Below are 19,209 nucleotides of genomic sequence, written 5' to 3' on the forward strand. Positions count from 1 at the left end.
TAATAAAGCTTAAGACTGAGAGCAGACCAGAGTTCTAAGGATCTGTGCAGAGAGGAGGATCACAGGGAGTTGGTTTCTCACAGGTGCAGAATTTAGGCAAAATGATTCCAAGAATACATGTCCTGGAAAGCAAGCTTCCTATTAATGAGGACCGAGGCTTCTGTGATCTCATTGAGCATAATGGTATCACAGTCTACAGCATTTTAGAATCTGCTTCAAAAAATAAATTGTATTTCTAATGCTATCACTTCTAAGTTTAAAAAGTTTGAGTTCAAAGGGAGGAAAAATATTTATTTTTTCAGATCAGACACCTGCTGCTTCCAATTTAGGTTTTGGGTATACTATCAGAAGTGAAAACAGCAGAGTGGAATTCACTGGGTTCTAGCCTCCCTAATTAACAGCAGTTGTTTCAGAGCTGCCTCATCCACCATCTCCTTTCCCTCATTGAGCTGACCAGGGGAGACCTTGAAGGCAGAATGTGTGAGCCCTGTGAAAGACAACCTCAAACAACAGATAAGCATTGAAGTCTTTGAAGAAACTGTGAACACCCTCTGGGGAGAAAATTAGACTTGTGAACTTAAAAAAGTGGCACACAAACATTTTAACACAGAACCAAAGACAGAGGTCAACGGGGATCTTTCCAACTGAAGATTGCCTGTTGAGGAAGAAATTAGTTTGGAACATCAAAAATAAATGAACAAAGGGAAGCAGAAAACAACATCAAATTAGGGTTTTTACCTCACAACATGCAAAAAAATCTTCTCAATGCTTCTCACATACAAACACTCTAATCAACTTTTATTACCCCAAAAGAAAATTGCTTTCTAAGTAAATAAATCTTTGTCTAGGAAACCAGTCACAAAAAGAAATGGTATTATAAGTGGCTTTATATTCTTGTTACTTTAATAAATTAGCTTATTTGGACTGAACTCATGTTCTTATTTGTTTTTGGTTTTTAGGGGATCACTCAGAGTTTTGGGATGCTCAGTGATTCAGGGATCACTCCTGGCAGCCTAGGAGGATCATCTAGGGTGCCAAGGATCAAATTTTGGTTGGCTGTATCCAAGGCAAGTACCGTACTGGCTGTACTATGTCTCCAGCCTCTGAACTCTTGTTCTTAAATGGATTAGTTTTGTTAAATTGACCTTCAACTTATTATCTGATATTATTACATCAGTAGGGTTGGAGCAATAGCACATTTGCCTTGTATGCTGCCGACCCGGGTTGTATTCTTCCATCCCTCTCAGAGAGCCCAGCAAGCTATCCTGCCCACATGGCGAAGTCTGGCAAGCTAGCTGTGGCATATTCAAAATGCTAAAAACAGTAACAACAAGTCTCACAATGGAGACATTACTGGTGCCCACTCAAGCAAATTGATGGGAGGACAGTGCTACATTACATCAGTAACTGTAGGATAACTTTGGTTTGTCTTTTCTCCCTTGTTACAGGGAGCTTAGGTCTATTGGGTTACACCCACCACAGTGCTCCCTAGTCACTCCCATTCCTCTGTGCTTATCCGTAACTTCTCTATGCTCTCTTCCCCAACCAGTTAATCAGCTTTTTCCCTAGTCAGATTTTGTTAATTTGTAAGGTCAGATCCTTCTAGGACACTGAACTTGTATTATAAGTTAATATTGTCTTTTTCCACTCCTTATATCTTTTGCATAGTTTAATTTAAAGCAATGTCCTTTTTGTATGGATAAAGGAAGACAGTTAATATTATGCTTTGTAACTTGGGAGTAAATTGTCTCCAAACAATCTGCACTCCAGGGCATCTGCTTCCTCAATTTAAGTCTCAGTTGCCCTTAGTTCCTAGCACCCAGCGAGGGACTGAATGGACCCAGGGCAAGCTGTGAGATATCCTGGCATCAAAATGGGCCAGGCCAAAGCGCCACAATACTCAACTATAAGTTGAGAGCATGGTCATGGACAAATGCTGTCATGATCCGAAAGTACTGATGAGATTAGAACCCTGCTAGGGATAGGAAAGACTAATCTGGCCTGAGCACTGTAGTCTGAGATCGAGATGACCCCAGGAAAGCAATCCTATAAGCTTAATGTATCACTCACTGTGTCCATACAAAATGTATAATATTATGAATGTTTATATGTTTGTTGGACTGAGAAAAGGAGAAACACACCCATGGGATTCCACTCTTGGGTGGGTAGTCCTGCTGAAGAGAATCTGTTCTAGAAGCAGATTTCCCTGAGGGAAAGACTTTACCTCTGTTGATTGTATGACCACACCTACATGTAATTATTACCCCAACCCCTCATGCTTTGGGATTTAACTAGGCTCTAAGAGGGGCCTGAAGAATCTAGAGGAAGAAGGAGAATGAGGTAGCATGGGGGAGGGAGAAGCAGAAGGAGAATCAGAACTGAATGAAGATGAGATTGGAATAAATGGCAATTGAGACCAACCGGCCTAGCCCTCATTCCTTCCTTCACCTGTCCATCACCATCGGCCTCCCTGGGGTGGGGAAAATGACCCTAGACTACTGAACGCAAGTGGCAGAGAGACAGAGTGTCACTGTCCCTTTTGTGTTTACACAAGTAACCATGAATATGATTAATATACCATTGCCTCGTTATATTTTTAGCTTTAAATACAAGTGTAAAAGACATCATAATCTATGACAGTTGCACTTACAATGAAGGTCTTCAGTTTTATGATCTCCTACCATCACAAACTCTTAAGGGAAAATTCATAAAAGGTATATTCAGCTATGTGCTCTTTATTCATTACTCATAGAATTTCTTCTACTTACACTCAGCTGTTACCTTCATTGCTCTTTAAATCGGGTGAATCATCTTTTGCTAGACTCTAATGGTGGCCTCCAAAATTTTACTTGTGGACCTGGTTAAAGAATTTTGAAAATACGTATACTCTCTTATTTCTCACAATAAGCTGCAGTCTCATTTATTTTGATTTATTCACTTTCAAAATTTACTTTCAGGCCAGGGAAACCACTCAGAAGATTGAGAATACACTCTGAAAGAAGGAATGGGAGATTCAATCCCTACCACAAGATAGTAACCAAGTACTGAGCTTGTTGTCATGATCTAGCACCTCAGTACATGGTCCAGAGGGGGGAAAATTAAAATTTATAATTTTAGAATGTTTAAATGCTGAAATTATACTTAATAAGATGTTTTGCATAAACTTAAAAATTTAAATACAGCCAATAAAATATGTGAGAATACAATAATTAAGCTACAATACATAAATAATACCTTCTTTAAATAGCATTTCACAATATGGAGGTATTCCAAAAATAAAAAAAATGGAACTTCTGTGGTACTACATGGAAAGTATCATGTTAAGTGAAATGACTCAGAAAGAAAGGGATAGACATAGAAAGATTGAATTCATCTGGGGAACATAAAGGAACAAAATAGGAGACTAACACCCAAGAATGGCTGAGATTAGTACCAGGAATTTTTCTCCATGGCTTGGAGGCCAACCACACATGCTAGGGGAAAAGGGAGCTCAGATATAGAAGGAAACACCAAATAAAGGGTGTTGGGAGGATCCTCCCAGGATGGGAGAAGCATGCTGAAAGTAGACTATAGACCAAACATGGTTGTCACCCATTGCCTCTTTTGCAAACCACAACACCCAATAAAAGAGAGAGAGAACAAAAGGGAATGTCCTGCCACAGAGGCAGGGTGGGATGGGGGGTATGGGGGGTGGGAGGGATCGTGGGATCCGTGGTGGTGGGAAATGGGCACTGGTGAAGGGATGGGTATTTGATCACTGTATAATTGAAACCCAAGCACAAAAATTTGTAAGTCTACAACTGTACCTCATGATGTCTCACTAATAAAAATTAAAAAAGAAAAAAATGGAACTTCTGTATTATCTAGATTTTGGAGTTCTATGTATTATTTAAGAACACAAAACTTTGGGTCATAGAGACAGTACAGTGGGGAGGGCATTTGACGTGAACACTGCCAACTGGGGATAGATGTCTGGCATCCCATAAGGTCCCCCCTGCACCACACACAGTAATTCCTGAGTTCAGAGCCAGGAGTAACCTCTGAGAATCATTATGACCCCAAAATTAAACAAAATAAATGAAGAACACAAACTATTAAATATATATATATATAATATTTCTGTATTTTTTACTGATTCACAATTGCAAAGACCTGGAAGCAAAATAAGTGTCCAATAACAAATGAGTGCATAATGACTATGTGATCTATACACAGTGGAACACTACTCAACTATTAAAAATGATACAATCTTGCATTTAGCTACAGTGTGGTAACTGGAGAGAGTCATGCTAATTGAAATAAGTCACAGTTTAGATAGAGAAGGTCACTATGACAGTGACAGCTGGAAATGATCACTCTGGACAAGAACTGAATGCTCAAAGTAATGGGAAAAACCTGATAAACTTCAGTGCCTGTATTGCAAACCATAATGCCCAAAGGAAAAAGAGACAGAGAAGAGAGAGACAGAGACAGAGACAGACAGCCAGACTGACAGATAGACAGAGACAGAAACAGACAGATAAAGACAGAGAGAAGTGCCTACCCCAGAGGCAAGCTGGGGGTTGGAGGGGTAGTGGGAGGGAAACTGGGAACACTGGTGGTGGAAAATGTACACTCGTGAAGGAGGAAAGGGTGCTGGAACATTGTATGACTGAAACTCAATAGTGAACAACTTTGTAAAACGCATATCTCATAGTGATTAAATAAAAAATAATAATAATCAATAAAAAGAACTCATAAGGAGAAAGACGTATGAGATAATTTTATTCATATATAATATGATATTACACATAATTATATTTATATAATATGTATATTTTTATATATTTTATATAGGTTGTGTGTGTAACTCATCTTGACCATGCCAGCTTATTAAGGACAAGCTTGGGACAGTGGGAAAAGATTTTGCATAAGTTGATTGCTTATGTGAGTGTGCTGGTGATGACAGGACCTACATGTTGCTCTATCAGTCACATGCTGCTTCAGAATGAGAGTTAGAAACATCACAGTGAAACAATTCCTTTCAATGGACAAAACTTGGGGCAGGCAGGTACAGAGGACAGAAAACTAAAACTTCATTTGCTTTTGATATTTCCAATTGCTGTTAGTGGCTTCTTTTGTTCTTTATTGTTATTGTTTATTTTAGCCATCGTGATTTATAGTTATGTTGATGATAGGTTTTTATGTATACAACACCCAACACTACCTCCCTCTTATCAGTGTTCACTTCCCTTCCCTCATTGTCTCAAGGTCCCTCAACTGACCTCCCCCATCTCCCTACCAAGGTAAACTCAGTTTTGTGGACCAGTTCTCAGATTCTGTTGCTTTGGCCATTTATTAGTCCTTTACTATTTTTCTTTATATCCTCTTCTAATTCCTGATTTTACGAGTCCTGAGCCCTCCATTTCAATCCAGCTAGCATCAAACTGCATGATTTCATCTTTTCTTATAGCTGAGTTGTATTTCACTGTGTATATATGCCATGGTTTCTTCAGCTAGTCATCTGCTCTTGGACACTTGGCTTGTTCTCAGGTTATGGCTTTTGTGATTAGTGTTGCGATGAAAATCAGATCACAAATGTCTTTTGAGAATAAGTTTTGTAGATGTGCAGAAGTAGAACAGTTAACTCCTATGGAAGCTCCATTCTTAGTTTTCTTGAGTAAAATTCCTATTGTTTTCCAAAAGATTGAACCAGCTGACATTCTCCCCAGCAGTAGATGATGGTTCTTCCTCCTTCACATTAGCACTATTTGTTTTCAGTCTTGATGAAGTATGCCAGTCTCCCTGGTGTGAGGTCAGAATATCTCATTGTTTATCTAATTGGCATTTCCCGGATGATTAGTGATTATGAGCATTTTTCCTATACCTATTGACCATCTGTGTGTATTCTTTGAAGGAGTTTCTGCTTACTCTTATGCCCATCTTAATCAAGGTTGATTGGGTTTTTTTCTTAATTTTTAAAAGTGCTTTATATATCTTTGGATATTAACCCTTTGAGTCTGGAGCAATAGCACAGTGGTAGGGCGTTTGCCTTGCACGCAGCTGAGCCAGGTTTGATTCCTCTGTCCCTCTCGGAGAGCCCGCCAAGCTACTGAGAGTATCTCATCCGAACGGCAAAGCCTGGCAAGCTACCCGTGACGTATTCAATATGCCAAACACAGTAACAACAAGTCTCATGATGGAGACGTTACTGGGCCTGCCTGAGCAAATCGATGAACAACAGGAGGACTGTGACCATGATTAACCCTTTATCAGATGAGTGGTAGGCAATACTTTCAATATTTGTGGAGTGTCTTTTTATTATCGTTATTTTTTTCCTTTATGGTGTAGAGCTTTGTAATTTGATGTAGTACCATTTGTTTATCTTGGCTTCCATTTTGCTTGTTCTTTAGTTCTGGGAAGATGAGGGACAGAACACTAGAAGGGAAGATTAAGTGGCCCCTAATGTGCAGTCTATTACTAGCAAACCATCACATAGCTAAACCAAACCAGTCCTGGGTGGTTGCTACTAGCAACAAGCTCTGCCATTTAGATTCAAATTACTGATCCCTTTCATCTGAACATCAGAAATGTATGCATCACAATAATACACATCTCAATATGTCTAAGTAGGATTCAGAGTAATTAAAATGTATATATTCTCTACTTGCCTGATGCATTCCAGATGCTTAATTAATCTGGGCTATTATTACAGTGTTCATATCTACCTATTAAAATCTAATTTATGTTAACTCCCATCCAAAAAGTGATAGCCTTTTTTTTTTTCTTTCAGCTTTTCAAACCTTACCCCTGCCATTAGGTCTAGCAAATCAATTTAATCTATATCAACCCATAACATCTCTTTTGATTCAGTGATTCCCAAATTTGCTAATTATTATGATGACCAGAGAAGTGTGTTGTAAATACATATTTTAATTATCATACATGTTAATTTAGATTCTGTACATCTGAGCTGGGATCAAATATCATAGTTTATATTTTTTCTCTTTGTGTTTTTAACTCATCAGCTATTATTACTAACATTTGCAAGACCCTGAACAAAATCCTAAAATCACCTAAAACTAATTCTCTGGCTAATTATTTAAAGTTTAATTATAAAAGCCTTATTTTGTTCCCTGTTTACAGTTGTATATGAGACAGGGCAGGGTCTAAAAGATGATGGGCTCATTGGAAAAGAGTTTTATTTTGATGGATTTTTATGTAGGAAATGGGAATATAATTAGCTTTCCACATATTGTCTTTACTTAAACCTCCTTAGTCACTTGATTTTGTGAAAATGAAGTCATAATAATATTACAGCTCTGTGAAAAGAAAAATTTATTCATCGTTTGGCACCAACAACCTTTAATTAATATCAAATTCCTGAGAGATATCAAAATGGAAAAATTCAACAAAAGTTTATAAATACATAATCTCAGTAATTCTCCAGCACAAATAAAGGTAGAGAGAAGAGGGAAAAGTCACAGAACAAAAGAGTAGGAGATACATTCCTTTTTACAATACTTGACGACATATTTGTCAAATGCATATTTATAGATGATTTTTCCAAAGAGGTACAAACCTTCTATCTCATTATACCTTTATTTAGGGAATTAGAGCAGTAGGCTTAAGTCAATGAATGCCACTGTTTTGATAATCAGATGACTTAAAAATTCAAAATAAATATTCAAAGAACAATTTAGACAGTGCCATTTTGTGACTAAAACTAAATTTAATAAACTAAGGCAAAAGGAGTTGTCAGCATTTAGGTTATTGTTTGTACAGATTATTTACAAAGGTTCTTTTTTTTGGTATTAGACATACTCAGAATAGGGTAAAATTATAAAAAATAAAATAACAAAGTGCAATATAAAGTCAAATATTTCATATGTGCTTTTACTTTATTGCTATCTGAATTATCTAGTTTGGTGCTAGGCTCAGGAGAATTGTTTTAAAATATGAAAAAATAACACCAATATTGTAAAATGCAAAAATTTCACTTAAAAGAAAATTGTTTCATATATACCTAAAAGGTATATGGCATATGGCCATATTAAACCCATTAAAAACAAAGAAGAAATCACACAGTCCTTTTATTTCTTTGCTTTCTTAATATAAAAATCTTCATATATAAAAATCAAATAGACAGAAACAAGCTGCGCTATTTAGTAATAAAGTTTACCTCTAGCACTTATTAGAAATTAAGTTGCAAAGACTTACTCTCCACTTTTGAAAAGTAAATATAAGTATGAAGTAACCACTTTCTTCCTAGAGAAAAATCAAAAGATAATTTTCAATTTTGAGCCACTTCCTTACTCATTTTTATTTCAATGACCGATGCCCTAAGCTTATTTTTGATTATATGTTGCCTTCCATATCATATTTCAAAAAGTTTTTTTATGACCTCCTGAAATATTGAAGGGCAGATTCAAACATGTCCCAAGAAGGCTCTGAAATTGTACTGTATTTTTATGGGAACCAGTCTCAATTCCTTCAGCATACCGTTTATTCGTCCAGAAGGATTTTAGTGGAATATGTGTCTATTTAAAATGAAGGAAGTCAATTATTTCCAATCTCATACATGTAGTTATTTGCATTTTTTCAAATTATACGTTTACCAAAGTCATAGAAGTATTGTAAATAGCATGTTGTACGTATGAATAAATCTAACCTATTAGCTAATCAAATTCAGTGATTAACTAATGTACTCTTAATTACTATGAATTATTCAGTAGTTCAAAATAATGTTATTTTGGGGCTGGAGCAATAGCACAGTGGGTAGGGTGTTTGCCTTGCACGTGACCAACCTGGGTTCGATTCCCAGCATCCCATATGGTCCACTGAGCAACTCCCGGGGTAATTCCTGAGTGCAGAGCCAGGAGTAACCCCTGTGCATCTCCAGGTGTGACCAACAAGCAAAATAATGTTCTTTCTTACCACTTCTATGTCATGATAATAGTTAAATTAAGAATTTTGCCACAAGTATTGTTTGTCATTCTAATCTCACTATTTTGAATACCACACAGCACAAGTAGAAGATAAACACGGTTTAAATCAAACTATCATAACTATTTTTTTCCTGGTGAACATGATAGTTATTTTTAGTGGGATAGAAGTAAATGAAATAATTTATTTTCAATCTATACAAAGTAAAATGGAAAAGCATGAGTAAGAATACCACAGCTTGAAGTATTCAACAAGTGCAATATAGTTTTACATTAATACATTAGAAATCCAGATAATTAACTGATTTAAACATATTCCTTTAAGTATATAGATAATTTAGATACGGGGATGTATATATTGATCCTACTTCATTTGAGAAAAGATCTATTCTTTTCATTTTTAATTAAAACAAATCATTTATATGGTTGTGCTCTCTCTCCTATTGTGATTCTTTTCAATTTATTTCCCCCCATTTATTTCAGATGCTTTATATTTAAATTCTAAGTTGAAATATTTGAGATTGTTACCTATGGTTAGTGTATTGAAATAGCCACAAAGCTTTTAATTTGCAAAATTTATTTCTACTTATCTGAAATTCTCATTTAATTATTGTGGCAAATAGGGATAAGCAGACTATATTTTATGTACCAAAATTGATTGCAGTTGCTCTTGTATAGCCCATTTGCTAAGATTATATCTGAAACATTTTTAACTTAAGAAAAACAACTTTAGGGATTGGAGTGATAGTAGAGTGGGCGGGCACTGGCCTGGCACACATCCAACCTGAGTTCAATCCCGCGCAACCTATATGGTTCCATGAGCTCATCAGGAATAATTCCTGACTGAAGATCCAAGAATACCCCTGAGCATCTTTGGGTGTGGCCTCCCAAAACAGAAAACAAAAAACTTCATTGGGGTATAGTATACAACTTTTAAAATTTAATATTATATTAGGCAAGACTGTTGGGTAGTAGGGTAATTAGTAGGGTTTCATACTTCCCTTTGCCAATATAATAATGACCCCCACATCCCCCATGGCAAGCTTCCTACTGATGACCAGTTCTCAGTTGCCTTTGGGCATTTGTTATTGCCCTACTATATTTCTTTATATTCCACATGAGAGAAATCATTTTGTGTCTGTCTTTCTCCTTCAGACTAACTTCACTTAGAATGTTACTCTCCAGATCCATGCACATAGCAGGAAATTGCTTGATTTCATCTTTTCATAATGTCAAGTACTATTCAATTGTGTACGTATACCGCCCATTTTTTTCCCCATTCACTTATATGTTCTTCAACACTTGGGTAGTTTCCAGGTCTTGACTATCATGCATAGTGTTGCAATGAACATAGTGCAAACATCTTAAAGCATGTGAGAAGTGCAAAGGATATAAAATTCAAATTTTAGCATTCACATCAGGTTACATGGTGACATAGTTTTAATTATTTATTTCTGTACCATTTGGTGCAACTATTTTTGCCCTCTAATGACAAAGTCAAATAGTTGTGACAGGGAGCACATGATTAATATCTAACAAAGTCTAAAATATTTAGTCCAATCCTACATATCTCTTATTTCTCTCTGACAACATATTATTGAAGTCCTGTTAGTTTTATTTCTCAAATTGAAATATTTTGATGTGTACTCAGAAAAAATAAAAGACTGGATAGACTGCCGTAATTACCATGAGCACTTGATCACATGATCATTTGACATCCTGTTACTCATCGATTTGCTCGAGTGGGCGCCAGTAACATCTCCATTCATCCCTGTCACATGCTGGTGTAGCCCAATGGCGTCTGCTCATTCTTTGAACACAAAGAGCCTCCCTGATCATTCAGGGTCTTGATGGAGAATACCGACCATCTCGTAGGTGGGCAGCCACGCGATCTTTTGACATCCTGTGTAATTCAGTCAGTAATGGCTCTAGTACAGCAGTCATCTCCACATCTCATTAAGTGTCCAGCCCATCTGATTTTCGACACCTTGGCAAACGAGACAGCATCCCTGATTCTGGATTGTCGACAGAGGTTGGAACTCCAGATTCTTTCTCTCATTTGAGTGAAGTGTGATACTGCAAGCATAGCTCTTTCAATTCCTCTTTGGGACACCTGAATAACATTCTCATGCTGTTTTCTTAGGGCCCAGGTCTCTGAGGAATATGTTAATGCAGGAAGAACAGTGGAATCGAAGAGATGTGCCCGGAGCTGGAGGTTCTTCGACCTCTTAGCTATTTCTTCAACACTCTTGAAGGCATTCCAAGGTGCTCTCTTTCTCCTGCACAACTCAGGTGCCAGGTCATTCGTCATGTTGACTTTTCGACCTAGGTACACATAACTGTTGCATTCGGAGATGTTCGTTCTGTTGAGAGAGAATGGAATGTCAGGAATGAGACCATTTATCATAAACATTGTCTTTGTGAGATTCAGCTGTAGTCCAATCTTTTCACAATCACGGTAGAAGTTGGCCAGCATTTGTTGTGCTTGGCTAATTTTTGGTGTAATTAGAACGATGTCATCAGTGAAGCAGAGGTGGTGTAGTTGCCAACCGTCTACCTTCACTCCCTTTCCTTCCCATTCCAGTCGTTGCATGACATTCTCGAGTGTGGCAATGAAGAGTTTCGGTAAAATGGTATCACCCTGCCAAATTCCTCTCTAGACATGGATGATCACTTCCTTGTAGAATGGTGAGATCCTGGTAGTGAATTCGTAATACAGCTCATGGAGGACCCTGATGTATTTCAGTTTGAATACCCTGTTTGGCTAGGGCTAATTAGTGCTAATTACCTCTACTACCTCCACTATCCAGCTGCTGCCACACTCCAGGATGCTTTTCGGACACTAGGGCCGAGACTTACACAGGAGTGAAACCCCACAGAACCAGGTAAGCGGAACTCTGTGACCTTAGACTCCAGGCTCAATGGACCCTGGAACAGAGATCCTCTGCCTGCTCCCACCAATCTCTGTCAACCAAGGGATTAAACCCAGATGCCCCACCTTACCCTACCCTGTGCTTCCACCAACCTCCAGTGACCCAGGGATTACAAACAAAAGACCCACCCTACCAGTACCAGATAAATACTTCATCAGCAGACCTCCACTACTTCCACTACCTCCACTACCCAGCCACCGCCACATCCAGGACACTTTCCAGACTGTGCGGCCGCATGGTCATAAAACATCATAAGACACAATGCCCATCCTCCAAGATTACTGCATCATATTTGATAGGGTTCAAATATAGTTTGACCCATACGAACACCTGCCAGGCCAATTAGAGGCCACCCTAAAAGCCTCTATCCCTCTCGGAGAGCCTGGAAAGCTGCCAAGAATATCCTAAATTTTCTGCATTTAAAAATATTTAAAAATATTTCTTCATTTAAAAATATTTCCCATGACCAGAGTGAAAGTGTAGGGATATGGTGCTTCACTTGCACCAAACTCAATGCTTTGCACTATATAAGGTTCACAGAGTACACCATTAGTAATCACTGAGCACAGAGCCAGGAGTAAGACCTAAGCAATGCTTACTGGTGCCTTCCGCAACAAAATTAAAATAAAATCCTCTTAACTATAATTTTTCTCAGAGAATACTACTTTATTGCTTTCTGCTTTTTGGTCAAATTTCTCTGTATCTCTGTCTCTGTTTGTCTCTCTTTCTCTGTCTCTGTTTCTCTCTGTTTCTCTCTGTCTCTCCTCAGTCTCTGTGTCTGTCTCTCTCTCCCCCAACCCCATCTATTTTAGAGGGCCACACTTCCTAGTGCTCAGGGCTTACTCCTGACTCTCTGCCTGGAGATTGCTCCTCGTAATGTTCAAGACCACACATGTGGCCAGGGAAAGAACTGGGTTCAGTTGAAGGCAAGGCAAGTACCTTTACCTCTGTACTAAATTTTTTGATAAATAGAATTATATGCAATAAGGACTCACTGCAAAGGAGCAGCAACAAATGTAATTACTATCTGTATAAACTAAATATATAACTAAAATGATTTCAATTCATTTGTTAGGCAAACTGTATTGTTCTAAATGACAAATATGGGATATAAATTCAGTTCTGCGAATGTAATGGTTACGAGTGGTACAACCCTAGACCAGTATTAATTTTTATTTTCCTGTTTGAATATCAAGTGATGTTTTTTACTTTCAGAAAAGTCAATAAGAAGAGAGCAGAGAGATAACTCATAAAAAGCTGAGGCATATGAGTGGCAGGCACAGGCCCCCAAATTTAGTCCCTGGGACCACTGGTTCACTCATCTCCAGCACCATCAGTCTAAGCAGTACCACTTTGGTGGACTGGAGCACTGAACCCTCAGGCCTGAATAATCCAGCAGGGCCCAACTATCATTGGGAGTGGTCCAGGCAATTCCCTAACACTTTTTGTGTCAATGCTCTTTAGCGTTCTGAGGCAGAAAACAAGTTTCATTATGGCCTACTCTCATATCCACCATCAACATACTTTTTGTTTGGTTTGTTCAACTTAATGACCCTAAACAAGGGCACTAGAAGTCAAGTTATTGTTTTTCTTATTTTTCATATTAGCTATGGTGAAATCTCAAGGCAATTTTCTTTATTTGAATTTTAACATTTAATGCTTTTAAATATTTTAATAAACCTAAATCATGAAACATTCTGTACTTACACTGTATAGAAATTGTGCCTTCTTGTTTTCCCAGAGTCTTTCCTTTTTTTAAAAAACTGCCTGAGTACTTAGGTCCAAGTAAACTCCCTCCTGGGAGCGAGTTGTCTGAATTTGGACAAGAAACTTAATCTTACAGTTTCAGAAGTCGGATTTCTAGGTGAGAAGTTGAGTATGACTGCGTACCTGAAGCTAATTGCTTCCATACTTTCTGCATGTTTACTCCTCTGTAAATAAGGTCACAAGTAAAACTTACCCAACAGCACTACTGTGAGAATATCAGTTAATGCATACAAATATCCAAACATGATAAATTATTACATAGAAAGCTCTGAGAAGGAATAGAAAGCTTCACTTCTTTCTCTCTTTTATTCAACTTTTTCTATATTTCCTTAACATTCTCTTCATCCATACCTCTAACTCTCCCCTTTGACCATAAAATAATTCTTCGCTCAACCACAGTTCTGGACAGTATATCACAGAAAATTCTTAGAATATTATGTGAATATTAGTAAAGACTAAGTATAATTTAACTTATTTTCCCATTTATAGAAGTGATGTGTTCTATTTGGGCTTCGATTCTACTATTATCATATCATGACTCTATGTTCGGTTCTTTAAGTATTTGATAGGAGTTCAAATTAAAGTAAATATAAAATAAACTTTAGTGAAAAATAATCTTAAATGGATTAAAAGTCATATTTATCTCGATGAGGAACTACAAGAGGACAAAACTCAGAAGCCTGGTCATTTTCATGCTAATTTATTAACAAGACCTCTTGATAACATAGTTTCTGCCCTTAATGCATAAGTGAACTGATTCTGGGATATTTTGAAAAAATAAATTATAGTAAATAAATTTTCACTTGTATCACTTGTCATCCCATTGCTCATAGATTTCCTCAAGTGGGTGCCAGTAATGTCTCCATTTGACTCTATTGTATGCTAGTGTAGCCCAGTGGCGTTTGCTTGTTCCAGGAACAGGAAGAGCCTCAAACCACTTGTTTAGGTTTTTGACGAAGAAGTCTGGCCATCTCGTAGGTAGGCAGTCACACATCCTTTTGACATCCCATGGAATCCAGTTGGTAACAGCTCTAGTCAAGTGGTCATCTCTAAATTACATTATGTGTCCGGCCCATCTGATTTTCGATGCCTTGGCAAATGAGACAGCGAACCTGATTCTTGACCGTCGATGGAGGTTGAAACTCCAGATTTCTTCTCTCACTTGAGTGAAACATGAAATTCCAAGCATAGTTCTTCTGATTCCTCTTTGGGATACCCGAATAGTGTTCTCATTCTGTTTTCATAGGGCCAAGGTCTTTGAGGCATACGCTAGTGCAGGAAGAATGGTGGAGTTGAAAAGATGTGCCCAGAGCCAGAGGTTCTTTGTCCTCTTAACCACTTCTTTGACGCTCTTGAAGGTGATCCACTCTGCTCTCTTCCTCCTGCGCAGTTCAGGGACCAGGTCATTTGTCATGCTGAGTTCTCAACCTGGGTACAAATAACTGCTGCATTTGGAGATGTTCATTCCATTGAGGCAAATGTAATGTCAGGAACTTGTCCGTTTCTCATTAACATTGTCTTCGTGAGATTCAGCTGCAGTCCGACATTTCCACACTTATGGTCGAACTTGACCAGCAATCGTGCAGCTTGGCTGATATTTAGTGTTATTAGAACAATGTCATCAGTGAAGTGGAGATGATGTAGTTGCTGACCGTCTTATCTTCACTCCCATTCCTTGCCATGCCAGTTGTTGCATGACGTTCTCAAGGGTAACACTGAATTTCAGTGAAATGGTATCAACCTGTCAAACCCCTTTCTCTACCTTGATGATCCACTTGCTTGTAGAATGGTGAGATCCTGGTGGTGAATCCAAAATACAGCTCACAGAGGATCCTGATGTACTGAGTTTGAATGCCCAGTTTGGCTACAGCTTCAATGACTGCTTCAGTCTCAGCAGAATCAAAGACCTTCTTTAAATCAATGAATGTTAGACAGAGTGACATCTTGAACTCTCGCAAAACCTCAATGAGCTTGGTCATCATGTAAATATGGTTGATTGTGTTGAATCCATTTCAGAACCTGGCTTGCTGACATGGTTGTCCTTCATCTAGTGTTCTGGCAATCCTATTCAGGATGACTTGAGTGAATAACTTGTAGATGATGGACAACAGGCAGATCGGGAGATAGTTGCCAATGTTGTAGATATCTCCCTTCTTGTACAACAGGACAGTCCTGGGGTTTTCCACTGGGACAGAGCCTTGCATTCAGACCGGTAGTGTGTGAAGAGCCGAGCCAGTGTATTGATAAGTACTGGTGGCAGATTCTTCAGGTGTTGGGTCTGACCTTCTCTGGACCTCCTTTAGCGACTAAATGGCATGTCAGATTTCAGAAGGGAGAATGCTGGGAACGACATATCCATCCTGTGGAGTTATATGGGCAGGTGGACATGGCTATCAAAGAGATCTAAGGAGAAGTTATGGATAGTCTTCATTCCCTTCTGGAAGATGTGGTAAATCTATTAGGATGTCAGAGGGAAGTCACCTTGGTCTTATAGTTGGCGAAGGACAGGCGGGTGTTGCAAATAGTTTTCCCAGCTTCTGCCGCATCAGCCAACACTGCTGCTCGCTCTTCTCTCTTTGAGGCCTTCATTTATGGCCTCTCTGCACAGCTTTCTGAGCACAGACGGTAGCTTGTGATTGCCTGAAGTTCATGCCAAACCACGTTGGCAAATGAACTCAAGAGTTTCCAAAGACCGGTGCCTTTTTTTGGCTTTCTCTCTCTCTCTCTGGGTTTCCCCACAATCATGGAGGTGCTGAACCAGTCTATCGTATTCTTTGTCGATGTTGTCAACTACACATCTTTCTATATTTCTGCAATAGTGCCAAAGAGCTCCCAGTTGATGGTTGTTTGGGAGATCTCTTCTTAAACTTTGCAGCACTTTCTCCCTGCTCTTTGAAGGAGAATTTTGCACGAAGAAGATGGTGATCTGACCCCGTTTGAAATTTTGGGTCAATAGTGACATTGGTCAGCCAAAATTGTTGATTGAATATGATGTGATCAATTTCATTGTGGAACTGTCCACCGGGAGACTTCCATGTCCAACTTTTAGATTTGGAGTTCTGGAACTGTGAGTTACCATGGATGGTCTTGGTCAACATAATGAACTCAGACAGTCTCTCACTCTGTTTGTTCCATTCTAGGCCATGGGTCCCAACGTGGAGTTCTTCAGATGACCTTCTTGGTCCTATCTTGGCGATAAAATCACCGACATTGATCCGTAGAAGGTGTGGTCTTCTTTATAGAACTTCTTCAGCTCAATGTAGAATGTCTCAATTTCTTCTTTGTGGTAGTTGGATGTTAGTGCGTAGACGACGAAGATAGAAACTGCTGGCAATGAGCCACATCTCTTCAAACGTAAGTGTCCAATTTGGGTTGTTAGGCATTCAAATGAATCAATGTTCATGGCCAAGTTTTTGTTAATGAGGACACTGACGCCTCTACCGTCACATGTTCCAAGGAACAGTTCTTCTACAGTTTCAAAAATGGCATGACGTGATCGATGACTTCTCGTATCGGTCAATCCAATGATGTCGTACTTAGTCTTCTGTGCTTGCACCATCAGCTCCTTTATGGTTGCTTCTGATGCCAGTGTACATGAGTTAAAAGCGCAGATAGTCATTTTAGTCCTTTGTTTTGGCAGCCTAGTTCCGCCCTGAGATTTTATCAGCTTCTCCTTGTTCATCCTTCTCAATGCTGTCATACTGGGGACTCTTCCAGGGTCAGGAGAATAAGCCCCATTTTTGTTACTGTTTTGGGCACATATGAATAAGCCACTGGTAACTTGCCAGGCACTACTGTGCAGGTGGCATGTTGCAACAATTATAGTAAAATATATAGTAAAATTATTTACAAAAGCTTCACTGTGCCATATAGCAGTATTTGTTCTCATGCCCAATTTTATGTTATTTTGAAGAAAACAAATGTCAACACTAATTAGAAGGAATAAAAAATTTGTGGCAGAAATACAGTACATTATAGATATTGACTAAAACAGAGAAGATATAAAGTCTAATTACTGAATTCCAACAAACTAATTTGTTAAAAATTCTTAGGCAAGATTCTTTATGCTTCATTTTTTATGTCAAACAGTAACAACACCTGTTCCTTCTTTTTATCCTAAAATTGGATACACAGTTACTTTTGGTAATCAAAAAAATAAAAAATGGATAAAGAATGCATATATTCATCTGTGAGCTAATGTAAATACAAATGTTCAAAGGCAGCATTTATTGTCAGTTAAAAAGTAGTGGGAGTACTGCTTCAAATTAATCTTACCCATTTCTAACTTCTACATACTGATCTTTAATCACTTCCATAAATGTGTTTCTTCCTTATTGCTATAATGGCCTTTCCTTTCCACTTTTAGCTGATGATAAAGTTTCTAAATGCCTTAGCTTCTACTTTCAGATGGAAAGATATCTCACCTAATTGGCTGTTTTTTAAGTAGCTCTTAATTGCAACTGGTTCTTGCATATAATTTCCATTCCATCACTTTCCCTCTCTCAATTGCTCCTTATTTATGTTCTATAACTTTATTAAGTATAATAATTTTATGACAGTAACTAATTGCGATTCTTTCATGTTGTTTTGAAAATTGAGATCATCACATTTCCTTGGTCATATGCTACCAAAATCATTGACATTTTAAAATAACGTGAAATTATTACAAAGAATTATGACCTTCACAAGAAAAATATGTTAATTATCAAACACATTACATAAGACTTAATTCTAAAATCACGGGGTAAGAGAAAAAAATGATTTGTTTCTCTATATATTTAAATATCAGAAAGGAGCATTGCCAACAAAACTGATGCTGTTATCTTATGTAAAATAGAACATCAGATATTTTAAATGTTAAGATATTAATATTAAATATTATATCTATATTATATTAAAACATTTTAATATTAATATATTGTTTCAATATTTTAAATATGTTTAAAGTACTTAATATTAAGATAATTTTTTAATATTAACATAACTGGAGAAGTTGCATTCAAAAGTAGATAAAACTGAGACAAACTATTGCAGAATTTTTTCCTAAATGTGAAAAGTACTGAGATGGCTAGGTTAGAGAAAATAGCTAGGTTTTTCTAAATTCTAACATACAATAAGCAAATGAGCTATAACTCGTGTATTGAATGAGAAAGGTTCTAGATTAGCCCCATGACTTAGATGGAATCTTTTGCTCTGTGGTTAAACAGAAATGTGCATCATTAAAAAGGTTTACAGACTATTTTTTCATCAACAACAATATCTTTACCTCATGTCTCTGAACTATGTGTCCACGATAGGAAGAAAATGAAGATTTAGAATACCCAGTGCTACATATCTGGGTCATTGGGCTGGAGAAATAGCACAGCGGGTATCTTGCACGAGGACGACTTGGGTTCAATTCCTCCACCCCTCTCTGAGAGCCCAGAAAGCTACTGAGAGTATCCCACCCACATGGCAAAGCCTGGCAAGCTCCCCATGGCGTACTTGATATGCCAAAAGCAGTAACAACAAGTGTCACAATGGAGACGTTACTGGTGCCTGCTCAAGCAAATCGATAAACAATGGGAGGACAATGCTACAGTGCT

The 19,209-nt window shown here is 37.9% G+C and overlaps 1 pseudogene; it reads right to left on the reverse strand.

The window, feature by feature from the left end:
- LOC130033650 (F-box only protein 4-like) overlaps positions 1–17,243 on the reverse strand; it is a 30,807-nt pseudogene extending 13,564 nt beyond the window's left edge.
- Between the last annotated feature and the right edge of the window lie 1,966 nt (positions 17,244–19,209).

Source organism: Sorex fumeus, unplaced genomic scaffold, assembly GCF_029834395.1.
Source record: "Sorex fumeus unplaced genomic scaffold, SorFum_2.1 ptg000054l, whole genome shotgun sequence".
Taxonomy (NCBI): Eukaryota; Metazoa; Chordata; class Mammalia; order Eulipotyphla; family Soricidae; genus Sorex; species Sorex fumeus.